Source organism: Elephas maximus, chromosome 13 (genome assembly GCF_024166365.1).
Source record: "Elephas maximus indicus isolate mEleMax1 chromosome 13, mEleMax1 primary haplotype, whole genome shotgun sequence".
Lineage (NCBI taxonomy): Eukaryota > Metazoa > Chordata > Mammalia > Proboscidea > Elephantidae > Elephas > Elephas maximus.
Window position 1 is genome coordinate 86,059,623 of NC_064831.1, and position 22,341 is coordinate 86,081,963.

Genomic DNA, 22,341 nt, shown 5'->3' on the forward strand with positions numbered 1-22,341 from the left:
AGATATTTTTATGATTCCATTTTATCTTCTTCGTTGGCTTTCTAGCTATAGCTCTGTTTTCTTATTTTAGTGGTTGATTTAGGGATCATAGCATATACGCTCAACTTGAAGTTGTCTCTCAGCTCACTGAATTTTTTTATTTTTAAAAATTGTTTTTTCCAACAATTGAAAGAATTAAAAAACCAAAAGCTAGTTCTTTGAAAAAATCAACAAAATTGATAAACTATTGGCCAACCTGACAAAAGAAAAACAGGAGAGGAAGCAAGTAACCTGACTAAGAAATGAGATGGGCAATGTCACAACAGACCCAACTGAAATTCAAAGAATCATATCAGATTACTATGAAAAATTGTTCTCTAACAAATTTGAAAACCTAGAAGAAATGGATGAATTTCCAGAAACACACTAAACTACCTAAACTAACACAAACGGAGGAAGAACAACAAAATAGACCCATAACAAAAGAAGACATTGAAAAGGTAATCAAAAAACTCCCAACAAAAAAAAAACCCTGGCCCAGACAGCTTCACTGCAGAGTTCTACCAAACTTTCAGAGAAGAGTTAACACCACTACTAGTAAAGGTATTTCAGAGCATAGAAAAGGATGGGATACTTCCAAACTCATTCTGTGAAGTCACCATATCCCTGATACCAAAGCCAGGTAAAGGCACCACAAAAAAAGAAAATCACAGACCTATATCCCTCATGAACTTAGATGCAAACATCCTCAACAAAATTCTAGACAAAAGAATTCAATAACATATCAAAAAATAATTCACCATGACCAGGTGGGATTCATACCAGGTGTGCAGGGATGGTTCAACATTAGAAGAGCAATTAATGTAAACATTCATGTAAATAAAACAAAAGACAAGAATTACATGATTTTATGAATTGATGCAGAAAAGGCATTTGACAAAGTTCAACACCCATTCATGATAAAAATTCTCAGCAAAATAGGAATAGAAGGAAAATTCCTCAATATAGTAAAAGGCATTTATACAAAGCTTATAGCCAATACCATCCCAAATGGAGAGGGCCTGAAGGCAATCCCCTTGAGATCAGGACCCAGACAAGGATGCCCTTTATCACTGCTCTTATTCAACATTGTGCTGTAGGTCCTAACCAGAGCAATTAGGCTAGATAAAGAAATAAAGGGCATCCAGATTGGCAAGGAAGAAGTAAAAGTATCTCTATTGGTAGATGACATGATCTTATACACAGAAAACCCTAAGGAATCCTCCAGAAAACTACTGAAACTAATAGAAGAGTTCGGCAGAGTTTCAGGTTACAAGATAAACATACAAAAATCACTTGGATTCCTCTACACCAACAAAAAGAACATTGAAGAGGAAATCACCAAATCAATACCATTTACAGTAGCCCCCAAGAAGATAAAATACTTAGGAATAAATCTTATCAGAGATGTAAAAGACTTATACAAAGAAAACTACAAAACACTTCTGCAGGAAACCAAAAGAGACCTGAATAAGTGGAAAAACATATCTTGCTCATGGATAGGAAGACTTAACATTATAAAAATGTTTATTCTACCAAAAGTGATCTACAGATTTAATGCAATTCTGATCCAAATTCCAATGACATTTTTTAATGAGATGGAGAAATAAATCACCCACTTCATATGGAATGGAAAGAGGCCCTGGATAAGTAAAGCATTACTGAAAAAGATGAACAAAGTGGGAGGCCTCACTATACCTGATTTTACAACATATTATGCTGCCACAGTAGTCAAAACAGCCTGGTACTGGTTCAACAATAGATACATAGACCAATGAACAGAACAGAATTCAGAATCCAGACATAAATCCATCCACATATGAGCAGTTGATATTTGACAAAGACCCCAAAGCAGTTAAATGGGGAAAAGACAGTCTTTTTAATAAATGGTGCTGGCATAACTGGATATTCATCTGCAAAAAAATGAAATAAGACCCATACCTCACACCATGCACAAAAACAAACTCAAAATGGATCAAAGACCTAAATATAAAATCTAAAAGGATAAAGATTATGGAAGAAAAATTAGGAGCCCTAATACATGGCATAAACAGTATACAAAACATTACTAACTATGCAAAAGAAAAAGTAGATAACTGGGAGCTGTTAAAAATCAAACACCTATGCTCATCCAAAGACTTCACCAAAAGAGTAAAAAGACTACCTACAGACTGGGAAAAAGTTTTTAGCTATGACATTTCTGATCAGCACCTGATCTCTAAAACCTACATGATACTGCATGAACTCAACTACAAAAAGACAAATAACCTCTTTAAAAAATGGGCAAAAGACATAAACAGACACTTCACTAAAGAAGACAATTATGTAGCTAACAGATACATGAGGAAATGCTCACGATCATTAGCCATTAGAGAAATGCAGATCAAAACTACAACGAGATTTCATCTCACTGCAACAAAGCTGGCATTAATCCAAAAAACACAAAATAATAAATGTTGGAGAGGCTGTGGAGAGATTGGAACACTTATACACTGGTGGGAATGTCAAATGGTATAACCACTTTGGAAATCGATTTGGCGCTTCCTCCAAAAGCTAGAAATAGAACTACAATATGATCCAGCAATCCCACTCCTTGGAATATATCCTAGAAAAATAAGAGCCTTTACACGAACAGATATATGTACACCCACGTTCACTGCAGCACTGTTTACAATAGCAAAAAGATGGAAGCAACCAAGATGCCCATCAATTGATGAACGGATAAATAAATTATGGTATAGTCACACAATGGAATACCATGCATCGATAAAGAACAGTGATGAATCTGTGAAACATTTCATAACATGGAGGAATCTGGAAGACGTTATTCTAATTGAAATTAGTTGCAAAAGGACAAATATTGTCTAAGACCACTATTATAAGAACTGGAGAAATAGTTTAAACAGAGAAGAAAATACTCTTTGATGGTTACGAGAGTAGGGAGGGAGGGTGGGAGAAGGGTATTTACTAATTAGATAGTAGATAAGAACTAGTGTAGGTGATAAGAAAGACAACACACAATACAGGTGAGGTATGCACAACTGGACTAAACCAAAAGCAAAGAAGTTTCCTGAATAAACTGAATGCTTTGAAGGCCAGCGTAGCAGGCGTAGGGGTTTGGGGACCATGGTTTCAGGGGACATCTAAGTCAATTGGCATAATAAAATCTATTAAGAAAACATTTTGCATCCCACTTTGGAGAGTGGTGTGTGGGGTCTTAAATGCCAGCAAGTGGCCATCTAAGATGCATCAGTTGGTCTCAACCCACATGGACCAAATGAGAATGAAGAACACCAAGGACACAAGGTAATTACTAGCCCAAGAGACAGAAAGGGCCACATAAACCAGAGACTGTATCAGCCTGAGACCAGAAGAACTAGGTGGTGTCCAGCTATAACCAATGAGTGCCCTGACAGGGAACACAACAGAGAACCACTGAGGGAGCAGGAGAGCAGTGGGATGTAGACCCCAAATTCTCATAAAAAGACCAGACTTAATGGTCTGACTGAGTCATGGCCTCCAGACCGTCTGTTGGCCCAGAACACGAACCATTCCCAAATCCAACTCTTCAGACAGGGATAGGACTGGACAGTGGGTTGGAGAGGGATGCTGGTGAGGAGTGAGCTTCTTGGATCAGGTGGACACCTGAGACTATGTTCACATCTCCTGCCTGGAGGGGAGATGAGAGGGTGGAGGGGGTTAGAAGCTGGCGGAATGGACATGAAAAGAGAGGATGGAGGGTGGGAGCGGGCTGTCTCATTAGGGGAAGAACAATTGGAAGTATGTAGCAGGGTGTATATAAGTTTTTGTGTGAGAGACTGACTTGATTTGTAAACTTTCACTTAAAGCACAATAAAAAATTAAAAAAAAAAAAACTTTTTCTTTCTGTCCCGTTTTTGGAATGTTCCTGTTATTATATCTTAAAGTTTACAAATCTTTTCCTCTGCAATGTTTAATCTGCTGTTAGTCCCTCCTAGCATGTATTTTATCTCAGACATTGTAGATCTTTTTTTTTTTTTTTTAATTTAAGATTTCAATTTGGGTGTTTTTTATATCTTCTACATCTCTACTTACCATTTAAATACAGTTGGGCAATGACAGAGTGCATATTCATCCAGGGTCAGGTGAGCTCCCTGTGGGGGATGCCCACCGGCCCTTCCTGGTGCAGAGAAGCATCAGTCCCAATGGCAGACACATGAAGCTCATGGCTACTACGTTCCAGAGCTTGTTCCTCTCCATCAACGTGCACAAGGTAAACCTAAACAACATCAAGTGCTACCTTCTCATCATCTGACTCCCAGGAGATGGATTTATGCCATTATAGCATCAAAGTCATTCCTGTGGGGGCAAGTCCTGTAATGAAGAAGCTCCTCCTGGAGAAGTTCCCCAACATAAGAAGTCTACAGGACCTCAGTGAGCTGCTGGCCATGGGTGCAGGGCTGTCAGAGATGAGAAAGAACCCAACAGCAAACACAGCATTAAGGAGCTGCCCTAGGCCATCACGGATGCGGTAACATGTGGGCCCAACAGAGCACTGTGCAGTGCAGCTCACTGAGATAGGTCATTGGAAGATGCTGCAGCTCACCAAGATCCAGGAAGTTGTCTGGAGGGGAACACGCTGTTCTGCAATTTCATGCACAAGATGGAGGAGGAGCTGTAGGCCATCCTCGCAGCCAATGAGAGGCTGTGGCTGAAGTTTCAGAGGTAGGACCAGCAGGCCTGCAATGTGCAGTGCAAGCAGAAGCAGTGGAGAGGCCCACAAGAGGAGTCTGGTAGGCAAGAAGAGGGCATGGGCACAGGCCCATGGGGAGAGTGATGCCGAGGGCGTGGGAACTCCACTGGAGGCCAAGAGGGCTGGCTGGCCTGAGGAGAAAGAGGATGAAGCTAAGCATTTCCACCAGGTGGTGGGCAAAGAGCCTGACGAGGACGTGTTACCAGGGGCTGACCAAGCACAGACAACCTACTGGGCCACCACCAAAGAAGCAGGATCAGAGACCAGGCTAAGATGGTAACCAGAGGCCTTCAAAGCTCAAGGGCAGGTCCCATGGAGTCCAGACCAACCCCAGAGGGGCTACCTGGGGCCATGTGCAGAGCCAGGTGCAGCCACCTACAAGAGTAGCCAGAGCCTGAGCCCCAGCAAGGCTGATGGAGTGCCCCAGGATGGGGCACAGAGACGCTGCCCTGGGACTCCTGCTGGGCTCCAGGTGCAGTCTCTGGTTTCCTTTCGTAAAGGAGCTGTTTCCCCAACTCCACACCCACCTCCACAATAAATGACTGACATTCCCAAAAATAGAAAACAAAAAACCACAAAACTCTCTCATCTTTTCTCTGGAAGATGCCCACATCCTTACTTGGCAGAGAGCCCCCACCCTTGGGAACAGGTACCCCTGCCTTTGGGAGGAGTCATTGCCCAATCCTATTCCTGATCACCCAAGGTTGGCAGACATCATGGGGCCTGGCCCTGGATGAGGGCACCTGTTGCAGAGACCATTTCCCCACTGCTGCAGGTGCTCCTGGAGCCTCCCCCCTTGACCCTCAGGGAGCTGCATGGTCCATGCCAGTGCTCACCTAAGACGTCTGCGGTGGGAGCTGCTCTGCCTCAGCCACACAGCAGCCCCCAGATGATGGGTCAGGGACCGCCACCCTATGGGCCCAGCTGTTCACACAACAGCCAAATCACATAAAGTTATATAGTTAAGGGACACATACCTGTATATGAAATACAGCGTAATTGTTTTAACGTCCTTTTCTGCCAATTCTAAAATCTTCGCCAGTTTTTGTTTGATTTTAATTGGTTGGCTATTCTCATGATAATGGTTCATATTTTCCTGGTTCTTTGCATGCCCGATAATCTTTGCTTGGACGCCAGGCATTGTGATTTTATCTTCTTGGATGTTGGGTAATTTTATATTCCTATTAATATTCTTGACCTCTGCTATTTGGAACCAGTTGAATCCTTTTGGATATTGCTTTTAAGATTAGTCAGACCAGAGCAGTGTTTAGTCTAGTGATAATTTTTCCCACTCAACCAGCTGCTCCTCGGGAGAAAGATGTGGCAGTCTGTTTCCATAAAGATTACAGCCTTGGAAACCCTATGGGGCCGTTCTACTCTGTCCTATAAGGTCACTATGAGTCAGAATTAGCTCAATAGCAAAGGTTTTTTGGACCAAAGCAAGACCATTATAAAGTAATCTATCCAATGATTTATGCTTGTAAGAAGGAGTACTATTCCTAGCCCTATGTGAGTCCTGGGTACTGTTCCCTCTAATTCTTTGATATAGTTCTTTCTGAAGCTTTGAGTGCTTTTCTTACACACATGTTATGAGTGTTCAAGGAAGTCCCTCTGCAGATTTCCAGAGTTCTCTATCTGGTCAGCTCTCTACTTTATGGTTCCCAGTTCTTGGAACTCTTACCAACTAGAGCTTCCCAGGCTATTATCTCTATCTCCTCAGCTCAGGAAGTCTTCCAGGCTCTTCTTGAACCCCCCTTCCTGAAGCCTGGAAAATCTCTAAAGGTGGTAAACTGAGGCAATTATAGGACTCATTTCACCTGTTTTCCTCCTTCTCATTGATTCCTGTTCTTCATTGCCTGACATATAATACCATGGAGACCATGTTTCTATCTATTGTGCCTGAATATTTTGGTTGTTTCAGGCAGAAGGGACATCTGATCCTGTTGCTTCCTCTGGGTTAGAAACAGAAACCCTGTTTGCCTTCCTAACATAATTTGTAACAATACTTATATTTAAATACTATTGCCCTCTTGTCTCTCTTCTTTCTTCTGGCTTTAAATACTTCACAAACCTCTTTTAGGGAATTCCATCAAATAAAATGTTTTTAATTTCCATATGTGTCAATCAGTTCAATTTTTTTTCCTTTATCTTCTTAGCTTCAGAGTACTATTCTTTCTTACATTTTCAATTCCAGTTTTCTACTTCTCTTATTACTTAGCTGGCATGCTAATATATTGATTAAGGTAGTCCTCTGTTCATTTTCTGTGTGCACACACACACATACACAAACACATATAGTAAAAAAAGCATACATGTGCTCAATTTAAAGTTATGTCAGCAATCATAAATATCTTTTGATTCTATTGGGTGCATTGCATTAATTAAGAAGGTGACCAAAGTAGATTCCATTTTCCAGGATCTTAGAGTGATGTGAAGAATGGTAGCCCTTCATATTTCATACACAAAGTTGAACAATTTTCTATTAGTACAATAATCATTTCCTACATACATGGGCTGGACAGATTACTTTTAAAATCATAGATTAGTAGAGTTAAATGAGGTAACTTAGGAAAAGAAACTAGCAGATTATTTACATAAAATTATGGTACACCCATAGAGTGGAATATTTTAGAGATTTAAAATGATATTTCAGAAACAAAAGTATTTAAGGAGATGTAAAAGTGCTCCTGATAGTCCTAAGATAAAAATTAGGTTAAATTTATTATATGTTGTAATTGATATACAACTAGTCCCTGATTTAGGATGAGGCTCTATTGGAAGTCAGTTATGACGTAAGTCTAATGCTTCATTTTTTTTAGTTTCCATGATCATTACCTTGTATTATCAGTATCTTTATGAATCTTATCTATATTTGTCTGTGGGTGTTGGCATGAGAATGATAACCATATTATACACTGCAACATTGTATGTAGTACATATTAGTAACAAAAAGATGTACAAAAAAACCCCAAAACCGGATGGTCATAAATGTGGTTCATCATAACTCAAATACCTCACAAACTGGGGAGTGAGTACATGCTTATTGATAAATCATTAGCATAGAAAACTCTGGAAGAAATGCCAAATACTGATTTTTATTTTTCAGTTGGTTAATGCTTAATTCTAGATACCAAGTTTACAGATTTTAATTTTCTTTGTTCTCATATGTGTTTTTTTTTCCATTTTAGAAACCGAAGATTATTCTTGTTAACTACTTTTTTAAATAATAAAATTAGTTAAAATTGCCTAGCACAGGGTCTGTTACAAAATAAACATTGAATAATTTTAGTTGTCTAATGTCTTTCTGGAAACCCTGGTGGTATAGTGGTTAAGTATTGTGGCTGTTAACCAAAGGGTCTGCAGTTCGAATCCGCCAGGCACTCCTTGGAAACTCTACGGGGCAGTTCTATGTTATTCTATAGGGTCACTGTGAGTTGGAATTGACTCTATTGCAATCAGTTTTTAGGAATGTCTTTCTTGGAGCCCTGGTGGCACAGTGGTTAAAAGCCCCGCTGCTAACCAAAAAGTCATCAGTTCAAATCCACCAGCTGCTCCTTGGATACCCTATGCGGAAGTTCTCTTCTGTCCTGTAGTATCGCTTGAGTCAGAATTGACTCCATGGTAACAGGTTTGGTTTGGTTTTGTAACGTCTTTCTTAGCCATCTTTGTTCCACAGTATAAGTTGTTGCTTTATTATACCTTGCCCTTATTTTTAAGTGTTTCTTGTGTATACTCTTGAATAACTAACAAGAAACTGCCTGAGGGCAAGGTCATAATTGTCTGAGTATTCTTGACTATAATTAGTGTAGTGCTGGCCATTGCATAGGAATTGGATACATATTTATTGATTATTTTGTGGTGTTCTTATTTTGCCCTTAAACTGTTTCATATTAGCTATTAAAAGCTTATCTAGAAATGAATTTTCTTCAATATTTTATGAATTTTTGAGAGACGTGAAAATTTGTAATGATGCCACTATTTTTGGTTACTCCCATTTCAGAAATTTGCAAGAACCTCTCTAATGGGAATGAATTATTTTTGCTCACATGTGATTAAATATTTATTTTCCCTTCCTTTTTCACACAACTCATTGAATTTATGTTTGAAGCCATTCTAGGGATAACACTCATTTTAGTCTCTTGACCAAATTCAATTTCTGCCTGCCATAATCTAGATGAAGGAAGAGAAGACACACAAGGCACTTGTCACTTCATGAAATAATTTCATTCTGCAGCCTAAAATTGTTACTAACCTCTGTAACAATTAACTCAAAGGACTCCAGCCTGGGATTCTGTGGTGAAGAGGTTCTTAATAGTTAGATATGATTCGACTTATAATTCAGCTAAAACTAAAAGATACTTAAACATACATCAGTGAGTACAAAATGAAAACCCTGTTGAATTTAATCAATCACTTGCCTATTTTTTTTCTTCCTCTCTTGCATCTTGTTTTTCCTCGGAGATTTAATGGATTTATTTATTTATTTTTGCTAAATGAACATTCAAAATATATTTCATTAGCAGATGGAAGGAAAATATCAAATGCTGATGAATCTTTTTTATAAGATAATAAATTATTTTTTAGTCAAAAAATATTAAGTTGCATATCTAATTCATTTCATCGAATTGATATTATTTGCATCAACTCCAAACTAGTCTGATAAATATGGCTCTATCACTGACATAAATTTATTGCTCAAACAACTCTTTTCACTAAAGAATAATTTTATTTTCCACATATTTATATTCAGTTCATGAAGACCTTTAGAACTTAGAACAAGTCTAGGGCAACAAAAGTAAACAGAAAGTAGTCTTGAACTTCGAAATCTACCATAACACCCAAGAAACAGTGACTGGTATTTAAAGATGGAAGTAATATGTCAGTGTTATTTTGATATTTCCTTGGTGATATCTCTTGCATCTTCCCTTGAATTTTAATCCCCACACTCACAATTGTGGTTAAGATCCCTATTAATTTATACAAAGTCTCCTGGCTTCTCTCTTCAGGAATTATATTATTTTTCATCTGATTAGTCTTCGTAAAGCACTGCTCACACCACCCTCGATAAGTATTTATTGCTTTGGAATAAAGTCTAGGAATTTAGCCATCTATCTGAGGCCTTCCACTACCTCCTGTAATCTTTAAATTATACCCAGCACATACTTTTTTAAACTTTAATTTATTTTTGTGTGTGTGTATGAAAATATACACAGCAAAAGATATGGCATATCAACAAATTCTACATGTGTACTTCAGTGATCTTGTTTACATTCCTAAAGCATTGTAACCATTCTTGCTCTCCCTATATCATTCCACCACAATCAACGCATAGTCACTGCCACTCTAAGCTTCTTTCTCATCTACCCTTTCAAGATGCTGTTGTCAATTTGATCCCACATAGATAAACCTTTGAAAGGGCACAATACTCTAGGAAGCCATACTTCACTAATTCAGCTAAAACTGGTGTTTGATTCAAAGCAGGCTCCTAGGAAAAGTTTGCATTTGATTATCTCAGGGCAAGTTTTGGGTGTTCATCCAGCCTCAGTGGCTCCAGAAATTCTGAATTCCATTGAGAATTTGAAATTTTGTTCCATCCTCCACATCCCCGCTTTTGATCAGAATTTTTCTGCAGAATATTAGATCAAATATTTCAGTAAGGGTAGCCAGGCACCATCCGTTCTTCTGGTCTTATGGCACAGAAGTCATATATTCAGTGACAGCGTTTTCTCCTCTGATTTCAACACATCTTGTTTCAATCAATTTGATCAACTGTCTCCTCAAATGTTGTAATGCTCCTCAAATGCTTAAAATCACCTGGATATCATGTTGGGTTCTGACATCAGACAATTGAAAAAAAACCACATTGTCCCTTCCTTGAAGTAACATAGAATAAAAAAGTTAGAGATAAAAGCTAAATAAGTAGACTATTTCAGCACAGGGCCATAAGTTTTAAGAGCAAGGTGTAGTTCATTCTTATTATTCATGGATTCTGTAGTATGAAAATTCACCTACACATTAAAATTCTTTTGTAATCCTACTATCTGTACCCATGGTGCTTTTGTGGTAATTCACAGACATGCACAGAGCAGTGAAAATTTTAAGTCACGAAATGTGTATGTTCTCGGCTGAGTTCTCACAAAAAAGACCTTCTGCCTTCTTGTCTCAGGTCTCATACTATAGACAAGTGTCCATTTCACAATCCATTTAGTGCTACATTTTCACACTTTTGTGCTTTTATTGATGCTTTCGCTGTTTTGAATGTTTCCCAAGTGTAGGGCTGTTGTGTTGTCTAGGGTTCTTAAGTGCAAGAAGACTGTGAAGTGCCTTACAAAGAAAACACGTGTGTTAGATAAGCTTCATTCAGGCATGAGTTATAGTCTTGTTGGATATAAGTTCAACATTAGTAAATCAACAATATACATTAAATAAGCTGCTTTTTAACAGAAATACATATAAAACAAGATTATGTATTGATTAGTTGACAAAAGTGTTGTGACCAGAGGCTTGTAGGAACCTAACCCTATATTTCCCCTAGGAGCAATAGTTCAGTATTTGCTAATTCAATGTTTGTGATGACTTTATAGTGCATAACTGCTGGGAATAATGAGAATCAGCTATAAATGTGCAGCCTGTTAATAGTACAGAGAAAGGACCTATACATAAGGCTGGCATTGGTAGCTCAAATGAAAATCTCAGACAAGACTTTGTATTTTGTTTGTTCTAAAAAAAAAAAAAAAAAAATTTTTTTTGTAAAAAGTTTTAACAAGTGTACAAAAATAGGTGTAATTCTTTGACTTGAAAGCAGATATGTTCTTTACGATACTCAAGCATTAGAAGCTCTCATAGTTTGTAAACTGATAAACACAAAGTACAACTTATTTGTGCTCTCTAATTGTTGATGTTTTGTTGAATCTAGAGAGTAAGGTGGGGTAATGTAATTCCTACGAATTCCTCTCCCCACTCAACCCCTGGAATCCTAAGAAGAGTGGTATAGCTGTAACATTAACAAAAGACAAAACTAAAAAACAAAAAAAATGGAGAAAAAACAATGAAAAAAAGAAAGCAGTGATGAAAATTTAAAACAGAAGTTTCACCTTCTTGAGTTCAGTCACAAAGCTGACTCTTTATATCTGTCTCATACTTTAGTTTTGCATTCTCTCTTGTGATCACAAATGATCCTGTAAAATGGGAAAGGCTTCATAACCCCCTTTTTTCTAATATGTGAAGACATTGAGAATTTGTGACTTACTCAAGGCAACTCAGCTTAATATGTGCTTATCCAAACAGGCTTCAAACTCAGATTTTCCTACTAGGAACTCAGTATTTTTGTATCACAGCAACGAGTGCAATTGGAGAGATCTTGACTGAACTGTGTTAGCTATAGAGTTCCAAGATTTAATGGCATACTTTTATTAACAGTAAGATCAACCTGTACTTGAGAAACAAAATAGAAAGTACATGGTATTTAGTATCAAAATTTGCATAACTGACTGAATTTATATAATTAGTGTGATCTTGATTTGAGGCATAGATTTGGTTGCCTCGAAAGATGGCCTGAATATAAAAATTGATTGTCTCATTGGGTTTTATACCTATCTGTTATGGACAGGTTTGTGTCTCCCAAAAAACGTATGTTGAAATCCTAGTCACTGTGCCTATAAATGTGGCCTTGCTTGGAAATAATATTTTTCTTTGTTATCGGTCAAGTTATACGAGATCATACCAGAGAAGGTGGGACCTAATCCTAATCCCTTCTGAATGCTGTTTTACAAAAGGAGGGATCTGATATGGAAACAAAGTCACATATGCAGGGGCAAGACAGACACCATGTGACTACAAAGGCCAATGCATTGATCAGCAACAAAGGCATGACAAGGATTGCATTCCAGAAACTGGGGGAGAGACATGGAACAGTTTCTCCCCCAAAGTCCTCAGAAAAAATTGACACAGGTGACACCCTACTTTGGACTTTTAGCCTCCAGACCAGTGAGAAGATAAATTTCTGTTCTTAAAAAGCATCAATTTTGTGATATTTTGTTATGGCAGTCCTAACGAATTGAAACCCCAGTGGCATAGTAGTTAAGAGTTAAGGTTCGCAGTTTGAACCCCCCAAGCGCTCCTTGGAAACCCTATGGGGCAGTTCTATTCTGTCCTATAGGGTCACTTTGAGTTGGCATTGACTCGACGGCACTGGGTTTGGTTTTTTGGTTTAATGTGTAGTTGTATTAAGCCAACAAACAGAATTTGAAGCCAACAGTAACACTTTATTTCAGCAACAGTCATCCCAGAACAATGGGCTTATAGTAAGGCTCAGATCACAGTGGCTGAGTTACTCAGAAGAAGGAGACTGAGGGAAGAGATTGACAGTGAGATATCTGGAAAGCCAGGAAAATGCTTCTAAAAGAGCTCATAGTGCTCTTTTTAATTCCTTTTAATTCAGATACTATTCATGAATTATACAAAACCAAGTGATGAACAAATATAATACGATGGAGAATATCGATATATTTCAGCCGTTCTGATACAGGAGTCATTTTGAATTGCTTAAATAATTTTATTAAATTGTGAAAGTAACATAACAGCATTACAGAAACTTTGATAAATTAAAGAGAAAAAAATCTTATTATACCATTAACCCACCAAGAAAATTATTATTCCTTTGTGTTTATTATCTGAAATTTCTTTATCATAGGCATATGTATTCTATAATAGTAATCACAGTGTATATACAATTTCATGTTGTGCTTTTTCACATTATGATAAAAGTACTTTTTTAAGATGTTAAATTGTTTCCATAATTACCATACTTAAATGACTGCCTGAAATTCACTTTGCCATCCTGTTTTCTTGGGTTTAGGGTTGTAGGCTTCAGTTTGGTTTTTATTACTTCTTGTTCATTTTGAAAATAATATTGTAGTGTTGTACATGAGGATTTTATCCAAATTCATAGGTATTAGGATAGATTCTTAAAAATATATGCTACATACAAAGTGTGTGACTACTTTACAAACATTTTTAACATATGTTGTCAAAATAATGCCTCAGAAGAGTCGTTGGTTTAAAGTATATTTATGTGTGTTTACATATGTTATTGTTATTCTTAGGTGCCATGGTGTTGGTTCTGACTCATAGAGACCCTACGCACAACAGAATGAAATACTGTCCTGTCCTGTGCCATCCTCACAGTTGTTGCTATACTTGAGCCCATTGTTGCAGCCACTGTGTCAATCCGTCTCCCTGAGGGTCTTCCTCTTTTTCAATGACCCTCTACTTTACCAAGCATGATGTTCTTCTCCAGGGACCAGCCCCTCCTGATAACGTGTTCAAAATATGTGATACACAGCCTCGCCATCCTTGCTTTCAAGGAGCCTTCTAGTTGTACGTCTTCCAAGACAGATTTGTTCGTTCTTTTGGCAGTCTGTGGTACATTCAATATTCTTCCCCAACAGCACAATTCAAAGAAGTCAGTTCTTCTTCCGTCTTCCTTATTCTTTGCCCAGCTTTTGCAAGCAATTGAAAACACCATGGCTTGGGTCAGGCGCACCTTAGTCCTCAAGGTGACATCTTTGCTTTTCAGCACTTTAAAGAGGTCTTTTGCAGCAGATTTGCCCAGTGTAATGCTTTGTCTGATTTCTTGACTGCTACTTCCATGGTGTTGATTGTGGATCCAAGTAAATTGAAATCCTTGACAACCTCAACCTGTCTCTGTTCATCATGTTGTTGCTTATTGGTCCAGTTGTGAGAATTTTTGTTTTTTTTATGCTGAGGTTTCATCCATACTGAAGGCTGTGGTCTTTGATCCTCATCAATAAGTACTTCAAGTCCTCTTCACTTTCAGGAAGCAAGGATGTGTCATCTGCATAACACAGTTTGTTAATGAGTCTTCCTCCAAACCTGATGCCCTGTTCTTCTTCATATAGTCCAGCTTCTCATATTATTTGCTCAGCATACAGATTGAATAGGTACGGCAAAAGCATATAGCCCTGATGCACACTTTTCCTGATTTTAAACCACTCAGTATACCCTTGTTCTATCCGAACAACTGCCTCTTGATCTATGCAAAGGTTCCTCATGAGCACAATTAAGTGTTCTGGAATTCCCATTCTTTGCAATGTTATCCATAATTTGTTATGATCCAAATAGTCGAGTGCCTTAACATAGCCAATAAAACACAGGTAAACATCTTTCTGGTATTCTGCTTTCAGCCAGGATCCATCTGATATCAGCAATGATATTCCTGGTTCCACATCTTCTTCTAAATCCAGCTTGAATTTCTGGCAGTTCCCTGTTGATATACTGCTGCAGCTGCTTTTAAATGATCTTCAGCAAAATTTTGCTTGCGTGTGATATTAATGATATTTTTTGATAATTTCCACAATTGGTAGGGTCACCTTTCTTGAAAATAAGCAGAAGTATGAGTCTCTTCCAGTCAGTTGACCAGGTAGTGATCTTCCAATTTCTTGGCATAGACTAGTGAGCACTTCCAGTGCTGCATCCATTTGTTGAAACATCTCCACTGATATTCTGTCAATTCCTGGAGGCTTGTTTTTTGCCAATATCTTCAGCTTTGATTTTTTCCTTCAGTACCATTGGTCCCTGATCATATATTACCTCCTGAAATGGTTGAATGTAGACCAATTCTTTTTGGTATAGTGACTGTGTATTCCTTCCATCTTCTTTGATGCTTCCTGCGTTGTTTAATGTTTTCCCTTTAGAATCATCCACTATTGCAACTCGAGGCTTGAATTTTTTCTTCAGTTCTTTCAGCATGAGGAATGCAGATCATGTTCGTCCTTTTTTGTTTTCTGTCTCCAGCTTTTTGTACAGATCCTCATAAATACTCTATCTTCTTGAGGCACTCTTTGAAATCTTCTGTTCAATCCTTTTACTTCATCAGTTTTTCCTTTGCTTTAGCTACTCAACATTCAAGAGCAAGTTTCAGAGTCTCTTCTGACATTCATTTAGGTCTTGGTTTAAATTTGGAAAAGGTGTGCATCCGGGTTGTATCCTTTGACCTTATTTATTCAATCTGTAGGTACAGATAATCAGAGGTTGTCTATATATAATCAGAAAAGCTGAAATATATGAAGAAGAACTCAGCATCAGGGTTGGGGAATGACTCACAACAACCTGTGATATGCAGATATACAACCTTGCTTGCTGAAAGTGAGGGGGATTTGAAACACTGATGAAAGTTAAAAACTACCATCCTCAATATGAATTACATCTGAATGAGTCAGAATCAACTCCACAGCAATGCTTTTGTTTTGGTTTGGTTTTTCATTTGTTTGTAAAGAAGAATGAAAATCCTCACAACTGGATAAATAAACAACATCATGATAAATGGCAAACAAATTGAAGCTGTCAATGATTTCATTCTATTTGGCTCAACAAACAATGCCCACGGAAGCAGCTGTGAAGAAATTGGATGACATATTGCACTGGGCAAATCTGCTGCAAAAGACCTCTTTAAAGTTCTAGAAAACAAAGATGCCACTTTGGTGACTAAGGTTAGCCTATCCCAAGCCATGGTCTTTTCAATTGCCTCCTATGCATGTGAAAGCTGAGCAATGAAAAAGAAGACAGAAGGAGAATCCATGTGTTTGAACTATGGTGTTGGTGAAGGATATTGAATGTACCATGAGCTGCCAGAAAAGTGAACAAATCTGTCTTGGGATAAGTACAGCCAGAATGTTCCTTAGAAGCCAGGATGGCAAGACCTCATCTTGCTTACTTTGGACACATCATCAGGAAAGACCAATCGCTAGAAAAGAGCATCATGTTTGGAAAAGTCAGCAAAAATGAAGAAAATCCTCAAAGAGATGGGTTGACACAATAGCCTCAACAATGGACTCAAACATACTAGTGATCGTGAAGATGGTGAAAGACAGACGTTTTGTTCTGCTATACGTAAGGTGGCCATGGGTTAGCACTGACTCAATGGCAACTAGCAGCAACAACATAAAAGTTTTAAAGTAAAATTCCAGAAAAAAAAATGAAATTGATATCATTATTAGAAGCTAAGAGACAGTAAGTAGCAAAGATAGAATGTCTTTGTAACAAAATGAAAATGTTGGCTTAGCAGAATACAAGAAATCTGTCAAGGTCTATTAAGGTTATACCAAAAGGACCAGGGATTGAACCTGAAGAGCCTTCAAAATTATAATAATTCAAGCATCAGTGAAAATTGTGCAATGGATGCCATGGATTTTATTGTCCTTTTTTGAAAACAAAATTCATTCCAGGATCACACATTTCACTTGTCATGTATCTTTTCAAAGAGAACTTACCAGCAACTGCATGACATATTTAAAATAAAAAATAAGCTGAGTACAAATTATTTTGAGAATTTAGAATTTAGTGACTAAAGGTAACTTTAGAAATTTGAAAATAAAGGGCTAAGCATTAGTCATCTTGAGAAAACTACAGTTTTTTATCCTTCTTTGATAAACACCATGGGTTGCTGCATCTCCCAGATAATCTAATCTTCATATGACTTTATTATGTTGTACTCGAAGACTTAAAAACACTTAAAAACATGACATCAAAGTATTACCTCCTAAGGAACCCAAAATACTTTTGCCTTGCCCTAGTGACATTAGAGTCACGTACAGTAGTTCTGGTATAAATATTGTGCCAGGATTTTGCTATGTGCTGTCCTCCTAATTTACACACCAGGAATCCAGAGTGATTCTGAAGACCATAGAACCTGGTAATATGCCATAGCCATATGTGGTTCTTGAACTTTAGTGTGCATCAGAATCAGCTAGAGGACTTCATAAATCAGATTATTGGGCCCCAGCAACTAAGGCTGTGATTCAGTACATCTGTGGTGATCTAGAAAGCCTACTGGGGAAATAGTACATTCCTGAAAACAGAAGCCATTGCTGTCAAGTCAGCTCCAACTCATGGCAAGCCCATGTGTGTCAGAGTAGAGCTGTGCTTCATAGGGTTTTCAGTGGCTGATTTTTTGGAATTAAATTGCCAGGCCTGTCTTCTGAGGTACCTCTGGGTGAACTCAACCCTCCAACCTTTTGGTAGTCAGCTGGGCACTTTAATTGTTTGCACCACCCAAGAAATTCACATCCCTGAAGATGAGGGCATACTGAATCACTCAGTGTCTGAATTTTTGGTATGTAACATGGTTTTTGTTTTATGCCTTATTCCACAAATCATACCCTCAGAATCTAGTGGTACATATGTGTACCCCTTCTAAACACAAATTCTACCCCTACAGTCCAGAGGTATATGTGTGTACCAAATAAAAAATTTCAAAATTCATGTTTTTTCTACCAAAAATTCAGTACCACCTCATACAATACACTGTAAAAATAGTAACTTGCAGCACATGTCTGTTTTTTACGTTTCAAATTATTATACAGGGGCCTGCATGCCATCAGCACATACTGTCAGTGGGACAGTAGCTTCCCAATGAACCCCAGAAGTACAAAAAGTAAGTGGTATCTATATGTACTGCTGGTCCTAAAAGAGTTTTAAGCAAGCAAGCAAATACCAATAGTGGAAAAATACATGTCAGGCCACTTGAAGATCAACAAGGGACCAAGAAACAGAAGCTGAAAAGAGACAAGGAAGTTCCCCCAGAGCTAACAGAGAAAGAATGGCTTCCCCTAGAGCCGGCACCCTGAATTAGGACTTCTAGCCTCTTAACCTGTGAGAAAATTAATTTCTGTTTGTTAAAGCCACCCGCTCATAGCATTTCTATTATAACAGCACTAGATAACTAAGTGGGTGTGACCTGCTGAATTCAATTCACAGTCTGAACATTTAGAGTGATCTCAGGTCACCTATTTAGTTCAATTCTTGTTTCCAAAAACATAATCCAGAAATGGAATCAGTCGCCCATCTACATGACCTCTAGGGTCACTTCCCCTTGGCTTACTCTAGGACCTCACCTCCTAAAACTCAGCCCCAGTTCAGGTTCCCAAGAGTTTTTCTGAGCCCCGGAATACCCCAAGTGTGCAGAGGCACAAGCTCAAGCTGAGGGCATCATGTGGACACTCGCAAAGCCTCTCATTATGTACAGACAAACTGACATTTGACCACTGCATTATAGCCAAGGGGAAGCAGTGCTCATGCCCTTAACATTTGTTTTTTAAACCAACTGGAATGAAAACCATCTTCTCACATACATGCCTTTTTATGTCTTTCAAGTTCATCTTAGAGCTTGAGGTCTGAGAGTGCTTTTGCTTTTCTAAAATGTTGCCGAATTATCCATTAAGCTCAAACAATAACATGTTTGCCATAACATAACATCCTTCTCCACTTTCAAAAACCCTCTCAATACCCACCTGTTCTTCAAAGCACTTCCTCTTGCAGTAATCACCTAACCCTCTGTGTACGACTACTCTGCATCCGTCCCTATTGTTTGGGGCTGTGTGGTTCCATAGCATGTCTTTCATCTGGAAGTTCCCCGTGGAGAGCTTTTGTTCCTTGGGCATGTTATAATACCTCTGACATAGCTCAGGGCACATTGCTGTTGTGAATAATAACAGTGATCTTAATAAGGACCAACAGTAAATAGCAAACATGACAATAGATACAATCACACATGACAACTCAAGAGCACAAAATCAGCCTTGCAACCAGGATCCTTTGGGACTGGTCTGAAGGAAGCACCTTGTACAAGATGGCGGCAATGGGCTTTTTGTACACTTTGAATCAGGCCTGCAACAGAGGTTCCCGACCTAGTCTGCGCTGTAGCAGAAAGGCTTGGCTCTGCCGAAGGCAAATACGAGGCCCCACTCTTGTGTTAGGAAATGCTCTGGGCTTGGTGCTATAAATAATAATAAAGATAAATAATAAAAAAAAGTGAAATGTTTTAAATGAAAGGTGATGCACTGTGAACTTAACACCCTGGCCCTTTAGCCTTTCTGTTAACAAGGTAATCTGATTGCCATTGATTTTTTTCACCTCTGTTACTAAGAAGGTGATGAAATGGTGTCCACACAGATGTATTGAATCAGATACTAAACAAAGAGAAACATAAAGAACAATTATCAGCAACCTTGCTTTCAGCCTGCTGATTATGACATTACTGAAAAGACAAGGTCTGGGTGACTTAAAAAATCAAGTCAGGGGAGGAGTGGGTATAGAAAGGGAATGAATGTAGGTAAGTTTCTTCTGAATAGACACAAGTACATTTCAGAAAAATTTCACAAGGAGCTGTTCCCTTGCTCCATAGCTTTAAAAGGGGCCATTTCTACTTCTGCAGTTTACTGATAGGCATTCTAGCGTGATCTAAGTAACTACTTTTATTACGCTACAGAGAAAATAGCACAGTAGAGATGACTCACTAGCACATGGGTTTTTGTTGTATAGATTGTGACTGGGTATTATGCAGAACAAAAAGCTTTTATCAGCCCACAGGGGTTCTCCAAGTAGCCCCCATGGGTGGAGAAAGGCCCTAAAATATCCTGAAAGAGAAGTCACACCTCTGGCCTGTCATGAACCTCATAGATGGTTCTTGTTGGTTACAAGACCTTGTTTGAAATGCATGACAAGCGTGGAATTAGCCTACGAATGCTGACTCCATGGTCTATGCTGAATCAATTTCCTAATCTCAAATATTTCCGTGTTTTATTATTCATTGTTTCATTTTCATTAGCCCAGAGGCTAAAGTCTATGGTAAAGTTATGTATGCCTAAGCAGTCCTCATACCTCTGAGAATATGTGCTTGCCTACCTAAAAATGCCTCTGTTACCTTATTTCCTTTGATGACGTATGCTTCTATGACAATATCTTATCATGGCATTTTCTCAAGGGCATGGCTCCAATTCTTCTGCTCTGCCCAACGTTGGCAGCCATTACTAATTGACTGTGAAAGTGGAAAATGCAGTGGTGTGAAGAGATCTCTTTTTGAAAACTCCAATACAGTTTGAGAAAGGTAGTCAACTGAAGCGAAACTTAAGTTCAATATTATACGGACACACGGTGGTTCTAAAACAATACAGAAAAACTTGCAAAGGAGACAACTGGTCACCACACTTGAAAACTGTAATTTCAAGACAAGTATTGAATGTGTCAATGAATATATCAGAACTAGAATTGTTGACCCTAACACTGAAACCATTCTCCTTAGCCTCTGCCAGGCAAAACTCTGGTAAAAATCAGACTTGACAATAATAGAAAATATAGAGATATAAGAAAGTAGATGAGAAATTTCAAATAGAATGCATAAAGAACAAAGATGAAAACTGAAGAAGGAAAAAAAGTCAGAGTTTTGTTTGTTAGGTGCTGTCACATCAATTCTGACTCACAGGTACCCTATGTACAACAGAAGGAAACCCCACCCAGTTCTTTGCCATCCTTACAACCCTTGCTATGTTTGAGCCCATTGTTGCAGCCACTTTGTCAGTCCATCTAGTTGAGGGTCTTTCTCTTTTTGCTGACCCTCTACTTTACCAAGGATGATGTCCTTCTCCAGGGACTGATCCCTCCTGATAACATGTCCAAAGTAAGTGAGACAAAGTCTCGCTGTCCTTGCTTCTAATGATCATTCTAGCTGTACTTCATCCAAGACAGATTTGTTTGTTCTTCTGGCAGTAGATAGTATATTCAATACTCTTTGCCAATACCATAATGCAAAGGCATTAATTCTTTTTTGGTCTTCCTTATTCATCGTCCAGCTTTCACGTGCACATGAGGCGATAGAAAACACCATGGCTTGGGTTAGGCACACTTTAGTCCTTAAAGTGACATCTTTGTTTTTCAACACTTTGAAGAGATCTCTTGCAGCAGATTTGCCCAATGCAATGCTTTGTCTGACTTCTTGACTGCTGCTTCCGTTGGCATTGATTGTGGATCCAAGTAAACTGAAATCCTTCACAAATTCAATGTTTTCTTCGTTCATCATGATGCTGCTTATTGGTCCAGTTGTGAAGATTTTTGTTTTCTTTATGTTGAGATGTAATCCATACTGAAGGCTGTGGTCTTTGATCTTCATCAGTAAGTTCTTCAAGCCCTCTTCACTTTTAGCAAGCAAGGCTGTGTCATCTGCCTATCGCAGGTTGTCAATGAATCTTCTTGCAATCCTGATGCCCTGTTCTTCTTCATATAGTTCAGATTCTTGGATTATTTGCTCAGCATACAGATTGAATAAGTGTGGTGAAAGAATACAACTTTGACGCACACCTTTCCTGACTTTAAGCTACCCAGTATCCCCTTGTTCTGTTTGAATGAGTCAGAATAGAAGCAGTAAAACCTTACGTTTGACACAAAAAAATGACAAATGCACCTTTCCCTTACTCTGGCCCCACTCAGGTACGGACACTACTGATGGAGGTGGAAGGGGACCGAGTAGGGAAAGCTTTCACGAAAGCAGTGGTTCTCAAACTTAAGTGGGTATCAGAATCTGTTGGAGGGTTTGTTAAAATGATGACTACTGGATCCCACCACAAGAGATTCTGATTTGCAATTCTTATGCTGCTGATTGGGACCACACTTGGAGAACCAGTGTGTGACAGGACTGTAGAAATATCTTTGAGGTGTCTGTAAATTTTTAGGCTTTTGTGCGAGGAGAGGTCTTTGAGGTTGATTAATCTGGTGAAAGTCCACAGAGTATGGGTTTGATT

General features: G+C 38.5%; 1 pseudogene; it reads left to right on the top strand.

Moving 5' to 3' along the window:
* The first annotated feature begins 4,213 nt into the window (after positions 1 to 4,213).
* LOC126087853 (suppressor of SWI4 1 homolog) lies at positions 4,214 to 5,022 on the top strand (annotated as a pseudogene).
* The last annotated feature ends 17,319 nt before the right edge of the window (positions 5,023 to 22,341 follow it).